The sequence below is a fragment of the Triturus cristatus genome, chromosome 10, assembly GCF_964204655.1.
Source record: "Triturus cristatus chromosome 10, aTriCri1.1, whole genome shotgun sequence".
Classification (NCBI taxonomy): domain Eukaryota; kingdom Metazoa; phylum Chordata; class Amphibia; order Caudata; family Salamandridae; genus Triturus; species Triturus cristatus.
In genome coordinates this window covers 151,827,887-151,836,063 of record NC_140593.1, presented here as the reverse complement: position 1 = coordinate 151,836,063, position 8,177 = coordinate 151,827,887, and positions in this window count along the sequence as shown.

Sequence of the window (8,177 nt, the reverse complement as noted above, 5' to 3'; positions counted from 1 at the left end):
TTGTTGTTCTGCAAGTGATTGGTTGCTGGGATCTGGGGAGGAGTCAAAGAACAAATCCAGTATTTTCTAGTTTCAGTTTGGCTTGTACCTGCCTGCGTGCTTGCCACGCTGTCTCTAAAACTCTAGCCTAGTTCACTCTGCACTGCAGTCCTCCTCCTGAAGCCCGGCTGAAGAACGTTGAGGACAGGAGGACACTAAGGTAAGCGAGTGCGACCCACCCGGCCACCCGTCCCCCACAACAACCTCTTAATTATAGGGGCACTGTTTTTTTTCGATTGATGACGATGAGGGCCTGCCATGGTGGCGTGGTAGTACACAGGTCTGGTGGTGTCTGGTTGCGTTGTGCATAAAACATTGTTTCTACTTTCTGCAGTTCAAGCCGTTCTAATAAAAAAAACAGCTTTATTCGACATTTGTCATAAAAGTAATAACAAGTACAGGAGCAGCATATATACAAATCAAAGAGAAAAAAATCCCTAGAAACAACTTAATTGACATGTAAATTTAAAAAAGCAAACATTAAAATATGTACATATGTTAAAAGCATTACAAACATTCTCACTAAAAAAGCTACTTAATATCCAGGGGCCAGTGTCACATTAATCCTCAATATTCCGTTTTCGTATGATCCAAGCCCATCCTAGGAACTTTGCCACGGCTACAACAATAACCGGTGATGTGCTAGTGCATAAAATCCTCATTGCCTCACCACTGAGCCTAGTGCCCAATTGCTTACAAATTGGTCTCAACCACACCCTCCTAGGAGAATGGTATGCGGGACATACAAAAAGCATATGGCTTAATGTTTCCTCTTGAAACTTACACAATGGGCATAAGTTAGCTTGGCTCGTGGGGACATTAGACCATCGAACAGTAAAAGAATTCAAGGGCAAAGATCCTACCCGCAACTGGAAGTACAACTTTCTGTCTAATACTTTGGTGACAAGGTCCCAAAAGAACTCCAACCTTGGGACTGATTTTATATTCAGAAAGTCATCAGTTAAAGAAGAGGTTTTGCAATCGGTTAATATCTTTATATTAATCATCTCCCAGTATTTTTCTTTTAAATAAGATTTTGTCGGAAAAGAAACAACCGAAGGCTTTACCCATAAGTCACTCATACCCAGCACCTCAAGGGTTTTTCTAAGGTCCTTGACCCACCCAATATCACGAGATCCAATCATGGACAAAACATCCTTAAAACCAGCGGCATACTGGGATAATGCCGGCGTAGTCCACAATCTGCGCCAATATAAAATTGGTCGTAATCTAGCTATGTCAGCAATGGCATTCTTACCCAGATCATACCTAAGAGGAACCAATGGCGTACTTTGGGGGAGTGATGTAATGCCTCGAAAAAACCTGTTCTCAGAGATAGTTAAGGAGGACAAGCCTTCGAAGCCCCACAATTCAGCCCCATATAATGATGCACTAACTGCTTTAGCACTATATACCTGGAGTACAGGCTTAATTGGTTTCGTTAATGATTTCTTAAATTCGCCGCTTATTACTCCAGTGAGCTGTCTATGCTTTAAAGCAGCCAGTTCTTTCTGTTTGGTCCATTTAAGATTATTCTGGATATTGACCCCTAGATAAGTAAAAGCCTGCACTTGTTCTAGCGATTGGTTAAACAATAAAAAGGAATTTTTAAAATGCCGGTGAGGATTAAAAGCCATGAACTTGGTTTTCTTGACATTTACTTCAAGGCCCCGTTCGTGACAAAAATTCTCAAAGATACCTAACGCTCGCTGGAGACCGCTGGGAGACTTAGCAATTAGGAGCGTGTCATCCGCGAACATTAGAATCGGGATTTTAGCACCCGCGAGAGAAGGAGCATCTATTTTTCAGCTAAAAGACGATCCGCAATACCATTAATATATAAAGAAAATAAAGTAGGGGCCATTGCACACCCTTGACGAACCCCCCTTTCTACCGGGAAAGCCTCCGTTATCTCGCCCTGGCCTCCCCACCTTATTCTGGCGGAATTATCCTCATGAAGCCTCTGGATTAAAGATAACAGGCCTGGATGAAGTCCCAAATCATTCAATAACTTCCATAACTTGGGGCGGGGGACTAAATCGAAGGCTGCCCTTAGGTCGACAAAGACCGCGTAAAGACTCCCCTTACCTAAAATTACAATCTTCCAATATAAGAGGACAAAGCGAAATACCTGGTCCACTGTACTTATGTGCTCACGAAAACCCGCTTGGAATGGGGACAAAATGTTGTTTGAGGCTTCCCACAAGTGGACACGATTTAAAATCAGTCTACCTACAATCTTCTGGGTAGCATCAATCAGGCTAATGGGCCTGTAATTTTCCGGGAGCGATCGGTCCCCCTTTTTGAAGACCGGAATTATCTCCGCCAATTTCCATGCACTGGGGATAGGAGCACCATGCACCAGGGCATTAGCAACCAATTGGATGTACCTCCCCCACTTAACTTTATCATTCAGAAGGAGGTCTGCTGGAACCCCATCTGGACCAGGGGCTTTTCCTGGGGCTACACCCATAAGGGCCAGAGTCACTTCTGCAGTACTGAATTCGGGAATTGTGGAGATCACCGCAGCAGTATCACCACTAGCTGTTGTGACCTGGTGGGAAGCATATTGGGGTTTAAAATACTCTACCCACCTCTCTGGAGCGATATTATTTTGCGGCCTCTCAAGTTGACCACCATTACCCCACTTCACAATACCCCAAAAAAATTTACTATTATTTTTAGTACTTGCTTCCAGTAGATCCAACCACTTAAGTTCGTCCCATTGGCGTTTAGCCCTAATAATACTGCTTTTATAGTTATTTCTACTAACTCGGACAGCGCCTACATCGCCGTCCTTTAAAGCTTTCCCCAGTAATAACCTTGACTGTCTGCAGTCCTCATTATACCAATTAGCTTGTCTCTTGGGCATTTTTTGGCCGGTAATCCTTTTCTTTATAAAATAAGATCTTAGGGAAGTAAAGAGGCTTGTATGGATAGTTGTTACATCCCCTACTTCCCCATTATGAAGAAAAAATCTGTTCGATTTCTTGAATAGAACTGTTAACCTCCCTTAAGATACTCTGGAGAGTATTAGGATTCACGAGAATACAAGACCACCTCAGGCGTCGCATATCGTTAGATAGCACGACATTCGAGGCGGACAATTCACCCATCGCCCGTGCATCAAGATCCCCTTCCATAATTTATGGGAAAGACAAAGTGGATTATGATCACTTTCGGGCATTTCGAAAACCTTCATATCAACATGGGCATGCCACAGGCTCCCAGCCGCAAGTATATAATCAATGCGACTCCGATTTTGCCCGTTATTAAATGTATATGCACCGTCGCGATCACTAGGCATCCTACCATTCAGTGCCCTCAAACTCTTCTCCATGCAGAGAGAGTTAATCTGGATTATTGTTTCTGTCCATCTTTTTACAGGAGGCAATTCTGTAGTGGGGATTCCCCAAAATGCATCTTCATTTTCAAATTCGTCTCCCGCAGATAGTGTCAGGGGATCAAAGGTAACATTAAAGTCCCCTACTATCATCACCTGGGAACTAGTTGAATGAAAATCAAGCAGCCTCAATAACTCATCAAAAACTGGGGATCTCGCCCCACCCGAACCTCTCGCATGAATATTATAGATATCAATTGTGCCCACGGATGCTAGCTCTAATCTAAGCAATTGTATGTCGGAGCACCCAGTAGGGATAGACTTACTGTTTAAATTTAGATCTTGTCGAAGCCATATCGTTAGCCCCCCCGATGGACGACATTGGGCCCCTTTTTTAGCTGGGATATGATAATTTAAATATCCTACACAAAACCTAGGTTCCAGCAACCATGTCTCCTGGAATAAGCAGATATCCATGTTATTAATAAATGTAACCCATTCTTCAATGGGCAACTTGCTATTTAATCCCGCTATATTCCAGGATATTAATGAACCACCCTTTGCTGATAAAAATGTATTAATAAATGTAGGGGGTTGAGGGGCAATTTCAACAGGATTTATCGGAAGAATAAGATCCAAAATCTGCTCTGGGGCCATAATGGAAGAGCAAATATTAGGCCCTGGAGTAGTAGGTGGGACAAAGACATTGCAAGAGCCAATATAAGAGTTGACAATACTATGGCAAAGAGTCCCATCAATTAGTTCCCTTGGAGTAGGGCGACAAGAAACTATTTCTCCCAAGGCATTCGGTCAATCAACACCATCCAGAGAAGACCCAACCCCTCTGCTATAGCTACTCTGTTGATCCCGCTTTACCCACCCTAAACCATGTTGTATAGATTTCCTTAACTGGATAGGGGAGCCATTAGGGGGACATGACCTAAACTCCAAGTTGAAAAGATTCTCCACAAGTTCGATAGTATTTAACCTTAAGTCACTGCAATCAGTGGGGGACAATGGGGAGGACAACCTTGTTGCTTTAATAATATCTAATGACAGAGCGGCAACCTCTGACATGTCTAAGCCAATAGATCGCCTTGTTTTTCAACGAATCAGCATTCTCGTATCCCTGGGTATTACACAATTTCGGAACATTAGTCATAAATATATTATTGTTTATACAACTAATATCAGAAAAAGTGGGGAGCTCTTTCTATGACTCTCTTCTTACACGAGGTCTCTGAGAGTTGTTATTAGCAACCTCACTCATATCTTTAGTCCTCTTATAATTCAAATTAGACTGCGGCATACCAACAAGGATACCCCCAGGGCGGCGTACACTCCCTCCCCTAGCCACATCACTATACAATTCCTCCTTTTTACCTTGGGAACCAGTTTTTAACATTCCCACAGGAGTGTCCTGAGAATGTGACCTTCTATCCCCGGATAGCATACAGTCTTTCATGGGAATAGAACAAGGAGGGGGCCGCTCTAAGGAGGATTTCCCAACAGCAACAGTCAAAGTTTTAATCACTTCTTTCAGGGCACACACTTCCTCCTGGAGTGAGTAAATTAGCTGCACAAGAGTTTGAAAAGTATCTTCATGCGCTTTAACAATGTTACAAGAGGGGCTTGAGTGTGGAGATAAGGAAGAGTCAATGGGATCTACATTGTTCTCCCCCAGCTCTGATAATAATGGTGCAAATCTATTTGAGCACAGGACCACGGGGACAGCATCTGTAGAAATCTTAGAAACCCCAACAGGGGGGTCTATCACCTCACCAGACACAACACCCGCATCTGCACAACTTTGAGCCCTGGGTGCCTTTTTCGACTTAATACAAAACATAGCCGGAATAGTTGGGAGCGGACTAGAATTAGTAAGCAACCGGGCGTCTGCAGGAGCTCCGGTTAAGGCTCCAGCGGCTTCCTCATCCGACCCCAGTATAGTCTCAAACTCCCCCACCAGCAAACTGATGCGTTCCAATGCCCCCGCGGGATCAGGAACTTTAGCAGCCCCTTTAGCTCTCTTCCTCTTGCCGACTTTTGGTGTAGTGCTGCCCTCACAACCCCCTCCATGGCTCTCGACAAACTTACGTTTCACCATTGCATTAGATAGTAAAACAATATATAACAGTGCAATAACCACCAGGACAAACTCCTGTGACTTAGAACACCATATAAACTCACAAAGCAACCAATAGTCAAGATCAAAGGGAGTGGCCCAGCCCAGCCTCCTTCGGCCCCCGACGGCCACAGACGGCTCGCCCTTTGCCCGGGCTTAGCCCGGCGCAGTCCGCGCGCGGTCCCGCGACGAGGGGGATGAGGTGGTTTAAAAAGCCTCCAGGTGCGGGTGGTGGGCGGGAGCTTCCGGCCTCTGCAGCAAGTGTGCCTGGGAGTTGTAGTCTCCCTCCAGACCGCGGCCGCGAGGATGACAAGCGCGGCGGCGGGAGGGAGACACGAGCAAGACCAGGCTGCGAAGGTGAAGGTTTGGTGCTGGGAGGCTGAGGGTCCGCACACAGGGCTCCACGCTGCTACGCGGTTTGGAATTGATTGTCCCCCGCTCCGCCGAGGGTAAGGTGGTTTAAAAAGCCTCCAGGTGCGGGTGGTGGGCGGGAGCTTCCGGCCTCTGCAGCAAGTGTGCCTGGGAGTTGTAGTCTCCCTCCAGACCGCGGCTGCGAGGATGACAAGCGCGGCGGCGGGAGGGAGACACGAGCAAGACCAGGCTGCGAAGGTGAAGGTTTGGTGCTGGGAGGCTGAGGGTCCGCACACAGGGCTCCACGCTGCTACGCGGTTTGGAATGGATTGTCCCCCGCTCCGCCGAGGGTGAGGTGGTTTAAAAAGCCTCCAGGTGTGGGTGGTGGGCGGGAGCTTCCGGCCTCTGCAGCAAGTGTGCCTGGGAGTTGTAGTCTCCCTCCAGAACGCGGCCGCGAGGATGACAAGCGCGGCGGCGGGAGGGAGACACGAGCAAGACCAGGCTGCGAAGGTGAAGGTTTGGAGCTGGGAGGATGAGGGTCCGCACACAGGGCTCCACGCTGCTACGCGGTTTGGAATGGATTGTCCCCCGCGCCGAGGGTGAGGTGGTTATCCACACTTAGTGTGGGAGGGTATGCTCAGACGTGAGTCCCTTGCTCATTGCACCATCAGGATTCAGGCAAGCCGGGCCGACGAAGGCTGTGATGCCAGAAACCGGTCCCCGGAAGCTTGTTTCCTTCCCAGTATAAGAATTGGCTTGGTAGTTTGGTTTGCCCTGTTCCCATCATGCACTGTGACAGGTACAGACTAATTTGCATGTAGCCAGGTTCTGAGCTGGGATGGTGCAGTGAGCTAAAAAACGGTGATGGATTAAAACCATGATCTCTTGACTTGGTAAGAGTATTCTGCATCATTCAGAAACTCTGTCCATCACCACCCCCTTTTTCCCAAATCGATTTTATCCACACTTAGTGTGGGAGGGTATGCTCAGACGTGAGTCCCTTGCTCATTGCACCATCAGGATTCAGGCAAGCCGGGCTGACGAAGACTGTGATGCCAGAAACCGGTCCCCGGAAGCTTGTTTCCTTCCCAGTATAAGAATTGGCTTGGTAGTTTGGTTTGCCCTGTTCACATCATGCACTGGGACAGGTACAGACTAATTTGCATGTAACCAGGTTCTGAGCTGGGATGGTGCAGTGAGCTAAAAACGGTGGTGGATTAAAACCATGATCTTTTGACTTGGTAAGAGTATTCTGCATCATTCAGAAACTCTGTCCATCACCACCCCCTTTTTCCCAAATCGATTTTATCCACACTTAGTGTGGGAGGGTATGCTCAGACGTGAGTCCCTTGCTCATTGCACCATCAGGATTCAGGCAAGCCGGGCCGACGAAGGCTGTGATGCCAGAAACCGGTCCCCGGAAGCTTGTTTCCTTCCCAGTATAAGAATTGGCTTGGTAGTTTGGTTTGCCCTGTTCCCATCATGCACTGGGACAGGTACAGACTAATTTGCATGTAGCCAGGTTCTGAGCTGGGATGGTGCAGTGAGCTAAAAAACGGTGATGGATTAAAACCATGATCTCTTGACTTGGTAAGAGTATTCTGCATCATTCAGAAACTCTGTCCATCACCACCCCCTTTTTCCCAAATCGATTTTATCCACACTTAGTGTGGGAGGGTATGCTCAGACGTGAGTCCCTTGCTCATTGCACCATCAGGATTCAGGCAAGCTGGGCCGACGAAGGCTGTGATGCCAGAAACCGGTCACCGGAAGCTTGTTTCCTTCCCAGTATAAGAATTGGCTTGGTAGTTTGTTTTGCCCTGTTCCCATCATGCACTGGGACAGGTACAGACTAATTTGCATGTAGCCAGGTTCTGAGCTGGGATGGTGCAGTGAGCTAAAAAACGGTGATGGATTAAAACCATGATTTCTTGACTTGGTAAGAGTATTCTGCATCATTCAGAAACTCTGTCCATCACCACCCCCTTTTTCCCAAATCGATTTTATCCACATTTAGTGTGGGAGGGTATACTCAGACGTGAGTCCCTTGCTCATTGCACCATCAGGATTCAGGCAAGCCGGGCCGACGAAGGCTGTGATGCCAGAAACCGGTCCCCGGAAGCTTGTTTCCTTCCCAGTATAAGAATTGGCTTGGTAGTTTGGTTTGCCCTGTTCCCATCATGCACTGGGACAGGTACAGACTAATTTGTATGTAGCCAGGTTCTGAGCTGGGATGGTGCAGTGAGCTAAAAAACGGTGATGGATTAAAACCATGATCTCTTGACTTGGTAAGAGTATTCTGCATCATTCAGAAACTCT